This window comes from Phoca vitulina, unplaced genomic scaffold, assembly GCF_004348235.1.
Source record: "Phoca vitulina isolate PV1807 unplaced genomic scaffold, GSC_HSeal_1.0 scaffold7, whole genome shotgun sequence".
Lineage (NCBI taxonomy): Eukaryota > Metazoa > Chordata > Mammalia > Carnivora > Phocidae > Phoca > Phoca vitulina.
Genome location: NW_022589710.1, coordinates 66,581,997 through 66,594,131, shown reverse-complemented (window position 1 = coordinate 66,594,131; position 12,135 = coordinate 66,581,997). Strand labels below are relative to the sequence as shown.

Below are 12,135 nucleotides of genomic sequence, written 5' to 3'. Positions count from 1 at the left end.
CAGTAATGACAAGCTCTTCAGGGTCAGGAAGTTCTCCCTTGGCCTTTCGGGATGATTTAAAGATAGCGTGGCTCTTTCTAAAATTTTACTCTTTACTTTTCATTCAACAAGCATTTATTAAACATACTTGACGTGCAAAGCACCTTGCAGAGCAAGGGAAGGAAGCGAAGTAGAAAGACAATATAAGGTCCCTGCCCTGAGGGAACTCACTAGCTGGTGGTGAAAACAAAGGCTGGGGAGCTAACCATAATGCAGTGACGGAGTGAACCACGTGCCAATCAGAGGTGTACGTATCATATTCTGGAAGCGCAGAGAGGAAAGATGAAGTGGCTCTGGGTAGATGCGGAAGAGTTCACTAGAACACAGCGAGGCCCCAGGGTGAACTGCATCTCAGTGTGGGAACAGGAGGGGGTAAGGGTGCATAAAGCACGACCACAGAGCCATGGCAACTCCTGGCGCACTGGAGGAACAATGCACACAGTAGGCAGAGGGATGTGCTAAGACCCCACATCCAACATCGATGGGATGCCTACTTGGCATCAGGAAGCAGGGTAGGTCAACATGGTTGCAACCATCAAGACAGCAGGAGGGCAACACGCACTACTCGACACGAACCTCTCCATTGTAGACCACACTACTGGACCTCTCGCACTGGCCCTCCGGATCCTCCCTCCACTCTCTGTCCTATCCTCTGCGCTGGGAGGCTGCTGGGGTTGGGGATGTTGCAACATGCTCCTTTGTTCTCTGGCTCCCTTTGCGTCTGCCCAGCGGGGCACAGAGCAGCAGATGGGAGGGAGGGAGGACAGTGGGGTCAGGGTGTCCATTCCCCCAGCTTTTTCATAGGTGGCAGAATTAAGATTCCAACGCAGACCTATCCTTCTCCAAAGCCCATGCTCTGAACCTTGGAAAAAGTGATTTGTTGATAGACCACAGAGGGTCTTGAAAGAGATGCACATAATCTTTTGTGCTAATTCTCAAGAGCAAATGACTCATTTTGCACGTAGGACGCCTCTGCTTGCTTATTTTTTAAAACAGTCCTGCAAATGAGATGCTCCGATCAGACAGTCATGTCATAGATTATGCCAAATGTGTAACCGCGATCTCTAAAAAAGAAAGAAACTCAGGAGATATTCCAAGACTCCCACCCAGATCCTTCCTAGATCATGGGTCTCACATCTGCTGTTTCCTTTCTTAGGTTCTTAGCTAGTTGTGAGAGAATGCATGCTATTGGTGATCAGAAGGCATGTGTCACGGAATTTCTTTAGCAAACATATGCCCCTCATCATTTTTCTAAACTGCTCTAACATTTTTTTCCCACCTCCTCCATTCCTAAGAGAGCTTAGACACTTGTGACCCTGCTCTGATTGTCAGAGGGGCCTCTGTTGATGTTCGATGGGTTTAAGGACAGTTCCGAGCCTGAGCCTTGTTTCTAGAACTCTGCACCGCCCTTCTGGAGCCTGGCCTCTTAGTGAGGCTAGCTTGGGGGAAAGAACACACTTTTTATTACAGGGATTCCAGAGATAAGCAGCTTAGACTTTACATAGGCTGAGCAAAGCTGCTGGATGGCATGTGGGTGTGATCAGGTGACACCCAGCAGGGGCTCTGACAGCCTTGAACTTTGAGGTAATTATCCCACTCTTTATGCCCGGCTTTGAACCCTTAGTTAGACGTTGTTCAGTTTGGGATTCTAGAACTTCATGAAACAATAGTTTTTAAAAGGTTCAGCAAGTGAAATAAGCCAGTAACAAAAGGTCAAATCCTTCATGATTCCACTTATACGAGGTCTGTAGGGTAGTCAAACTCACAGTGACAGAGAGTGAACGGGGGGCGCCAGGGGCTGGGGGCGGGGCAGGGGAGTCTGGGTTTAAGGGAGTTTCAGTCCGCATGAAGACAGGTGTTCTGGGGATGGATGGTGGTGACGTCAATATGCTCAGCGCTACCCGACTGCAGGCTCCACACGGTTAAAACGGTGCATTTTATGCTCTGTGCGTTTCCCCACAATTAAACATTTTTTAAAAGGGTTCTAAGAAAAGCAAGGGAATACTGAGAGTACAAGGTGCTGGAGAAGAACCGAAAGCACCAGAGCTGTTCACAGGAAGACTGACCAGCGTCACGAAGGCTGGTGACAGCAGTCACAGGGGCCACTCGGAGAGCATGCTAAAGCTTCCTCGGCAGGCGGTTACCAGACTGAAGTGGCTCGCTCTTTGGGTCCGTGCGCAGGTACAGAGGCCTGCAGTGTGGTCCTCTAGGAGCTGCTGGTCTGGAGGGACACCAAGGTTTGCAGTGAGACTCAGACAGGAGGCTCGGGTCACCGGGGGAGCTGGCCTCCAGCAGCTCTGAGCTGGGGAGGCTTCCCTAAAGAACGAGGAGCGGTCAGGTGAAGAAGGACCGGGAAGGCAGGGCCCCAACATGTGAGGACGCACGTCAAGCAGGTGGCGCCTTCAGACGCTGCTAGAAGAAGCCAGGGTGGCAGAACCCAAGGGCACGTGCGGGGAGAGGAGGCCCCTGGGCCAGGGAGGCAGGGGGGAGGTGGTTCCAGACCCAGCCCCTGTCCTCTGAGCTATGGGGAACTTCTGTGGGACTTTGAGCAACTCAGAGATAAATGGGATTTCCGCCTCAGAAAGTGCTATAGTGGGATGACGGGAAGGGAAACGGGGTGAAGACAAGGAAGTGTGTCTGGAGCCCCCACAGCGAGCCAGTGAAAGGCCCACAGGTCTGAGCCGGTATGTGGCACGTGGCCCCCCCAGAGATGCAAGGCACAGACTGAACCACCCATCCCCTAAGCCCCCTCCGCGTCCATGATCACCCCCACCTCTGACCCATCACTCGCTCATCGAGCATAACTGAGCACTCAGCATGCTGTGGACAGCAGAGCTGAGTGCCTGGGTTCAAATCCCAGCTCTGAGAAGCACTGGCCAGGGGACCTTGAGCAAGTCACCCAAACTTTTGGGCCTCTGCTGCCCCACCAGTCAAAACAGAGATGATAACAGGCATCACCTCAAAGGGGTGTAGTGAGGATTAAGGGGGGGTACCCGTAAAACACTCAGTCCTGGGCCACCTGCCCCTGATTGCTGAGAGCACCACCCCCTTCCCTCTCCTCCCCTGCAGCCCCCACAGTACAACAGGGGTCAGCCCTGCCTCAGAAAGCACAAGCTCCAGTCCGGACATGACTCTGCGGTGAGAGCATCATCAGTCAGTACGGCATGCGGTACGAACACATATTTTTATATAATTAAATTATATCGACTCAATACAAGGCCATTTTCATGGAAGGTGAAGATACTACGCACGGAGCCAGATTTTAGTCTTTGAGAGCACTGGAGTGTGGGCAGTCCTGCTTAATTACTTTCTAAAGGACTAATTTGGTGGAGCCATGCTAACAGATCATTATCTTTATTAGATTTCCCATACGGTCCCCGAGGAGCAGTCTCCACGGCTTACGAGGAATGGTTCGGCATTGCGAGGGACTCCATAACAGATGAAGTATCATCACTCAGTTCTCCTCCTAAGGATTTTCAGCTGTTTATGACACTATAATTGGGGCTAAAATGTGTAACGATGCTCTAGCATAAGCGAGTCCTAAGTCCACCCAACTGTTTCTCGACTGGAGCATATTTTTCTAAGAATGGTAAAAATTCTTGTTACATAAAACAACTTTTTGGGGGGCTGATTTAACAGCCAAATCTCTTTTAATGTTAAAAATGCTGGCTTTGCCAAGAACTACTTCATTGTGTCAATTACTTTGGCTGAAAATAATGTGTTTTAAGCCTGTTGAACCGCCAAGTGCTTTTTGCAAATGTTTCTCCTTATTGATTCAAGAGCCAGCGTCCAGCTCGAGGCATTCTGTGATGTTTGTGCAGATGCGGCCCGGCTCCTCATGGTCACACATTCACCTGCTTCTGGCTTTTCCCGATGAGGTCCCCTCGCCTGCCATGCCTTCTCTTTCGAATGCCTAAGTCCACTGGTTCTTTGATTGAGGGGGAAGAGTTAAATGTCATGCGATGTATGCACGTATGCACACCCATGTGATGTGTGTTCATACATGTGTACGTGTAGCTATACACATATGTGATGTGTAACATATACATATACGTGTTATTTCAAGCATACGGAGAAGTGGCGTGAGTGCTTTCTCCAACCACGATTCAGCATACACCTGTTACATGTGAGCCATTTCGCTGGCGTGTGTGTTTGAGAAGGCGCTCTGGGATAAGGAGGGTGGTCCCTGATCCCACTCAACCAGTGTTCGGCAGGAGACCCGTTAGGTACCAGGCATTGCTGAAGCATGGACCCTGAGAGGCTCACCAGGAGACTCTGCCCGGAAGGTGGTGACAGCCTAATGAGAGATGTGAAACTAAGCTGCAGTGACAGGCCTCTGGGATAATCGTGGTAACGGAGATTTATGCTAGATAACCACAGGGCCACCAGGGAAAGACCTCACTCTACTCAGGCAGGTGGGAGCCAGGAGCTGGCTAAGCCTGCTGGGTGCCCAGGGAGGGAGGGGGGCGCACTAGAGACTTTCAATCAGGAGCCTGTTATGATCAGATCTGTCTTCCAGAAAGAGCATTCCAAAAACGTCACGTTTCTTCTTAGGTGAGCTCATCTGTGCCATGGATTCAGCTGCTATTTCCTGATTGCTCTCGAATTTTTTACGCCTACTCCAGACATCTCCCCGGCTCCAGACCCCACAGCCCACAGCCCACTCGGCTCTTCAGTTGGCATGTTCCACAGTCCCTCACACCCACAAGCCACAGCGGAACCATCATCTGTCTGCCCATTCTTCTAGCTCCTTCTACCTCTGCAAGTGGCACTCAGTCAGATGAGCCAGAAGCCTGGGTGTCTTCCTTGGCTTCCTCCTCTCCCTGTCCCTTGATGACACAAGTCCTGGTGAGGTGGGCCCTAAGCACCCCTCAAGTGGAAATCACCACCACTGTCCCCTGGCTTCACACAATGGACTCCCACCACCACCCTCCCCTACTCCACTAGCCTCCCCTCCACACTGCAGGGGTGCCCTCTTTCAAAAAATCCCTGAGAATCTGGCCACGTCACTCCCTTGCCTCAAAATCCTCTGCCACATTCTCTCTGCTCCTCAGAATAAGATCAAATGCCTTAATGTGGCCGAGAAGCCCCACAGACCCTCCCAACTTCATTTTAAGCCACTCTGCCCCTTCCTCTTTCCCCATATGAGAACTTTCCATTTCCAAAAGGTGCTCCCACCCTCTACTTCCTCATCGCTTTCCCTGGTCTGGACTGCTCTTCTCCCCCAACCCTGCCCACTCCCCGCCCGCCCCCCCCCTCCGCAGTGTTTGACTTCCACTCATCCTGGAAAGAAACCCCAATACACATCCCTTGAGTCCAGTGTCCTGCAACACTCTACACTGTTCCTTATATTCGTTAGTACCGTCCATCCCCGGGGTCATCAAGTAACTCATCATGAGGGAAGCACTGAATGTCTAGCTCCCGACGAGCAGCTCAGGCTTCCTGAAGACAAGGGCCACATCGACCATGTGCGTCCTTGGAATGCACCCCCCCCCCATCAGTGTAATAATGAGCACGGTGGATATTCTACTTGTTTAATAAAAAAGGAACACGTTGAAGGAGGCTGAGACTGGAGGCAGAAAGACTAGTTTGGGGCTGCCATTTTCAAAAACACAGATGAAACCACAGCTGAGAAGTGATGAGCGTCTGAACTGAGCAGAAGGGTTGGGTTATCAGGAGCAGAATCCACCGGGCTGATTGAGACGGGAGGATGGGGCACAGAAAAGTCTACGATGATTCTTAGGGAAATCTAGGGTAGTTTATTAAACCCAGAGAGTTCAAATCTTTTCCAGAAAGCTGGCAGAATAAATACTGCATTTTGAGACACGACTAAGTATTCTGCAAAAATGGGGTTTTCCACACCAAGAGTATTTTCCAATAAAGATACAACTTTAGAGGAAACAAAATTGGAAGTGCGTCTACCTAGCTCTTCATTTAAAAATTAGTACTTTAAAGAAGGATAAACTCTTTGAAACAGCTATTTCTTTATAGTAAACCAAAGAGGATGTGCACCGGTTGCTGCTTGTCCCCAGGACACCCCCAGGCCTGGACTGCTTTCAAACAAATATGCTGCTTCCAGCAGAATATTAAATGTATGTGTCAAACATCTAGTGAGAAAACCATCAAGCTTCTGGGGGGAGGGGGCTGTATAGATAAATAGTTACATAGCATTTAGAGTTTCCAGCATAGTTTTTTTGATTACTAATGTTTCTGCTGGCATTTAAAACATTTTGCTACTATTAGAAACCCTCTATTAATAAGCTAGGATTCTAAAGATGAATAAAAATATTTTCCTGGAAGATTTTTAGTAGTACAAAATACCACTGATTTCAAGTCCTTACTAATAAAAAACAATGCTTTAACGTAGAATTTTCAACGCCATCGTGACTAAGTTTTTCATGCTACCAGTTTTATGGCCTGAACAGATTGTAACACTAGAAACCAAGATGTTGTTTCTCTTTCCTTATCCTACCATCCACTCAACTGAAGTGTTTATTTCTTAAGACAGTATATGAAAAGGCTTATGCTATCTCAGAAATTAACAATAATGGTTACTTTTTAAACACAGTTTTGTGAATTTCCCACCAAAATGCTTGGGTTTGTTTATAACGTCATAAATGCTCGTGGTTTGGCTATAAAATAAATCCCTTGCTGGGTGGAGTACCAAGTGTACCAAGAAGTTCTCACTTAGCACGGGGGCTTGCTTTGCACTTTCCATGAAAGCATTTTCTTTTGATTTTGCTATCACAGAAAACCTAAGTCAGTGCCTGGTCACCACACGAGAATGCAGAAGAGGTCTGAAAATACGTCATAGTGTTGAGTTCGGATGATTTCCTCACAGGAGCTCCTCGATCCTGTTGCATACCCAATTAGGTGCCAACTTGAAAAGTCTAGCATAATCCTAGTTAGGAGAAAGTCATTGGTGTTACAGATGCCAAAAGATGTTCAAGATTTAAATAAATTATTCTTAATTTTCAAGATATAAATCCCTAGAAATTAAAAAGATTTTCCATTTCAAAACTAGAAAAAATAAATAGCAGTAGCTCAAAAGATTATAGTGATTTCAAAACGTGACTGGGAGTAGCGAGTACCATAGACTTGACCTGCCATGGTCATTAAAAAGTCACACCTGCAGGAGAAGAAGATCAGGGAACGGGTAAACTACGTATAGGCTCTAGAAGGAATTTGATAGTCTCTCATGACATCTTCCAAAGGAAGATGGAGAAAAGGCTGCTATCCAGAATCATAATCCTTTAAGACGATGACCAATTTCCACATTATGATAATGTTGAAGTATTTTATATGAGCGCCAGGATTATTTACAGCCTCGCAACGCAGATTACAATTGTGTTGTAACTTGACAGGGCTCTGCCTGCTGGAAGAAACTCCCCCTCAAAAAGGAAAGGTATAAGGAAGAAAAGAAAGGGCTTATCCATCATACATATAAAACAGATAAGAATTTTAAGTGAAAATCAGTAAGAGGTAACAATGTGAAGTGATAAGCAAAAGGGCTAATGTCATCTTAGGCTGCATTATAAGAAGTATAAACTTTAGAATAAGGGAGGTGAAGTATCCTGCTCTATTCTGCTCTGTTTAAAAACCAATCCAAAAATGATTAGGAGCCTAAAATTGTATCTTATAAGGAATTATTTTTTTCCAAAGGTAATGTTTAGCTAGAAGAAGACTTCAGAAAGAGCTATCATAATTGTTTTCAAACATGTGACAACCTAGCATATGGAAAAGAGATTAAACCTATTCTCTTTGGACCCAAGAGGCAGAACTTGGGCCAAATTTTGAGTGCACACAGGAACCGACAGTCTGAACTGTCCACAGAAGAAATGGCTTGTGTGGAGAGATAGTGAGTTTCCAGTCCCTTGGAACTGCTCAAGCAGGAGCTGAATAATGTTTGGATCATCCTCCCACACACCCGAGATTTCAAGCCTTGGAGGGATGGGTGGTCTGGATCAGTGTAAGGGTAGGGGCAGGCGAGGAGGGCCAGCACGCTGTCCTCTTCCTACTTCAGCTGAAGTAGCTCCATGTTCATCTGCTTTACATTTGGGTTCCTGGGTAAGCGGTACTTTGAAGAAACAGCTCAAAGGCTTAATAAAGGAAACCACAAGATGAAATGCCTGTTAGGTCCCCTCAAACACTAAGATCCTTCTAACCTATGGCATCTGAGCAAGGGTGTGTGCAGACTCCTTTTGGTGAGCTGCAATTGATGAAAAGTATCCAAAGTGACTCACAGAAATGAAATAGCAACATTTTATAATTTGCTCCCACTTCTTTCCCTCTTTGATCAAGCTCAACTCCCTGTTCTTTCATCCCCTGGTGTAATGTAAAAAGAGGTTGATATTTAGATTTCAAAAGATTCAGGCTGGTTCCTTAAAAATATCAAAAGCCAGAGTTACCATATGACCCAGCAATCCTACTCCTAGGTATCTACCCAAGAAAGATGAAAACATACGTCTACACAAAAGCTTGTACATGAATGTTCATGGGATCATTATTCAGAATAGTCAAAAAGCGGAAACAATCCAAATGCTCATCAACAGGAGAATGGATACATAAAATGTGGTATATCCATAAAATGGAATATTATTTGTCCATAAAAAGGAACAAAGTATTGACACATGCTACAACTTTGGGCAAACCTTAAAACATTATGCTAAGTGAAAGAAGCCCAACGCAAAAGGTCAAATATTAGGATGATTCCATTTACATTAAAACATCCAGAACCAATAGAGAGACAGAATGCAGCCTAGTGGTCATCAGGGTCTAGAGCGATAGGAGAATGGCAGGAACTGCTACTAGGGGTTTCTTCTGGGGTAGTGAAAATGTTCTAAAATTAGACATCGGTGATGCTGGCACAATTCTGTCAATATATCAAAAAACACTCAGCTGTACACTTTAAAAGGGTGAGTTTTTATGGGATGTCAATAATATCTCAAAAAAGCTGTTATTAAAACAAACAAAAAGATTCAGACTGGCATCCACGCCTTAATGGTTGTGTGGTCTTATAAAGTCACCAAGTCTCTCTCCCTCTCTCTTTTTTTTAAAAAGATTTTATTTATTTGACAGAGAGAGGCACAGTGAGAGAGGGAATACAAGCAGGGGGAGTGGGAGAGGGAGAAGCAGGCTTCCCGTGGAGCAGGGAGCCCAGTGGGGGCTCGATCCCAGGACCCTGTGATCATGACCTGAGCCAAAGGCAGATGCTTAACGACTGAGCCACCCAGGTGCCCCCCTCTCTCTCTCTTTTTTTTAAAAGATTTATTTATTTATTTTGGAGGGGGGAGGGCAGAGGGACAGGGAGAAGGAGAGAAGTAGACTCTCTGCTGAGCACAGAGCCTACTCAGTAGCTCTCCATCTAACAACCCTGAGATCATGACCTGAGCTGAAATCAAGAGGCGGACGCTTAACCGACTGCGCCACCCAGGTGCCCCATCCCCAAATCTCTTTGAGCCTCAGTTTTCTCATATGTAATATGATTTACCTCAAAGGGAGGCTTTGAAGAAATATGGAGTAAAGAATGGTAAGTATTTCCCAAATCATGAATTGGCTTAAAAATGATAACTTTTCTTCACTTTTCAACTATGGTGGTTTTTCTTGGAGCAACAAAAGAAGTTTGTGGTTTCTCGCTCTTTGACCAGAGTTCTAAATATTTTGGGGAAAAAGTGCTGCACGAGTTTTCTCCTGAAACGAGAGCACCAGTATCTGAAAGATGAGAATGAATAGTCTTTTTGGGAGGCTAGACACCACCTGACTTTACATTTAGGATCCACTGCAAATTAGGTAGGAGACAGAGCAAGGGAAAAAAGGAGGAGAGGAAGACGAAGAGTTCATTCATTTGAACAGTTTTCTCTTCCTTCTCATTTAGATATTCGCTTCCTCCCCAGGAGGACGCTGACTGTGACAGTCATCCAACTAATAAGTATGGGTTGTATTTGCTGAAGCTAATATAGAACTATGACTTTTTAGCTCCTGTCATTAACAAAAGCATGAGGCTTCATCACCATATGAAAATGGAGGAGTTCATATATTATGCTGTTGTAGTCTGGGCCATTGTCATGTAAATCTCTAATTTAAAAAGAAAAAAAATTTTTCTCAGTGCAGCTAATGAAATACTCACATGTTTAATTTCATTCTTGGTGAAGCGGTGCTTCTGTGATCCGCTGCTTTAATGGAATCATCATAGTAATTAGCTAAATTGTATTCATTTATACTTTTACTTAATGGAAGCCTCTTAAAATGAATAATTTCACATCAAAACATCTGTTGCTTGAGACATCATTAGTTAACGCCCATTCTGTCCCATAAACTACTCTTGCTGTAAAGTTTATTCATATGGTAACCAAAACATAATAAAAACAGAGCTAAGAACTGTCTGAGAAAAGAAATTCAACAGCTATGATTCATTCAATTGTGTTTTGAAGTGATCTTACAGTTTGATTCTAGCTATTTTAAAGTGATTTTGCTTAAACTGTTACCCATACAATATATAAGAGCTGGCCGTTACTTTCTTCTAGACATCATTACCAGGAAGATACTTTACCAATATCTCTAAACTAGCAATTAACAAAAAAAGGCAGAAAACCAAAACACTCACGAATAGATGTATAGGTCAACTTGACGAATGAACTTCTATTTAGGAATGACATGACCAGGCCCCCAAACAACTGCTCAAATAAAAATATCTAGGCTCATTTCCATAACCTAAATCCAACTGTCAACATATATGCCACATATTAATTTTTAAAAATCCTTCATGCCTGGAATTCATTTAATATAATTTTTCAGTCACATGCCTTTCAAAACTAACACAAGGGGAATTCTATCATAAACACACAGGAGGCTGTAATACCTTTACCCCAAAAATAGTAATTCAAATAGGATTGATTGTAAGGCATTTAAGGAAACCATTCAAAATTTAATTGGGAACTCTATTCACCAGTGGGGAGAGCAAAATGCTCCCATGACTCTAAACTATAAGGGATTCCAGTGGCCCATAGTGAACCAAATACATTCTATCTGCCTTCAACACGTTCAGAGAACCAAAAACACAGGGGCTCTGCTCTGGGAAACTGCTGTTACATCTGGAGAGTCAAAACTTTCTCTCATTCCACTGAAGAGAGCATTACCAATTTAACGAAGGCTTGCATGTGATTAACATGAAAATTAATCACTGCTAAAACTATCAGAAAAACTCTTCCATGAAAAAAGACAATGATCAATTCCATCCGAGATTAAAATATCGTTAGAGAGGAAGAATCGACACACTCAGTCATCTTTATTGCTCCTATTTGCAAACAGGTGTCGAAGAGCTAGAAAAGTTCCCCTAAATCACAATTACAATTGCATAATAAATTGCTCAAGTTGTCAATGCCTCTAGAATTCCAAATTATTCCGATCGCACTATAGGCAAATTCTATAAAATACACATTGTTTCTTCTTTAACAAACTTTTGGGATCCTCTGATAAAGCAACAAATCCAACGTAGAAAAGAAACCTGGTTAACTTTTGTGCATGAATTATCATACATCGTGTTCTCATAAAATATGCTGTGTGATGTGAAAATCTTTTTCAACCCCGCTAGTGAGACTAAAATCTTTCAAGCACGTAGGATTTTATATTTTGTAAAAGATGCCATATTGCCAGTTATTACTGTCTCCTTCCTGTAAAAACAACAACAACAACAAAAAAAAACTACCATCCCATAAACAAAATAGTGCAATCACTTTCCAGCCAGGTTCACTCCGCCTGTGCACTGCGTTGCACGGGGGTGATTTCACCAAAGTAGCACGGAACGGCTCCTGAGGGTCCAGCTGCCACAAACACCGCGCACATCGCCAAAGAATTCCTGCTCCTAAGTGATCTGTTCTCCGAGTTCCTCCCGCAGCGCCTTGCAGGCGCACCCGAGCTGGGCAGCGGGCGAGCAACACGTCCCCGCGCCCGCGGCCGCCCGGCCTCCCCACGCGCCGCCCGGCCCCGTGCGCTAGCTCCGCGGGTCCCCGGCACCAGCCGCCCGCGCGCACCGGCGGGGCCGGGCGCGGACGCGGACGCGGGGCCGGGAGGGCGCGGGGCGCGGGCGGCGGGGGCGAG

General features: G+C 45.3%; 1 protein-coding gene across 5 annotated transcripts in view; it reads right to left on the bottom strand.

The window, feature by feature from the left end:
• The window catches only part of EML1 (EMAP like 1), a 145,015-nt gene that overhangs the window by 114,771 nt on the left and 18,109 nt on the right, over positions 1 to 12,135 (bottom strand). The window contains exon 1 of one of the 5 annotated variants that reach the window (XM_032405915.1): positions 11,772 to 11,971. The exons of the other annotated variants lie outside the window; for them this stretch is intronic. The gene's annotated coding sequence lies outside the window, so the exon portion shown is untranslated. Of the gene's footprint in view, positions 1 to 11,771; positions 11,972 to 12,135 lie in introns of those variants that run through there. 5 annotated transcript variants of the gene reach the window in all.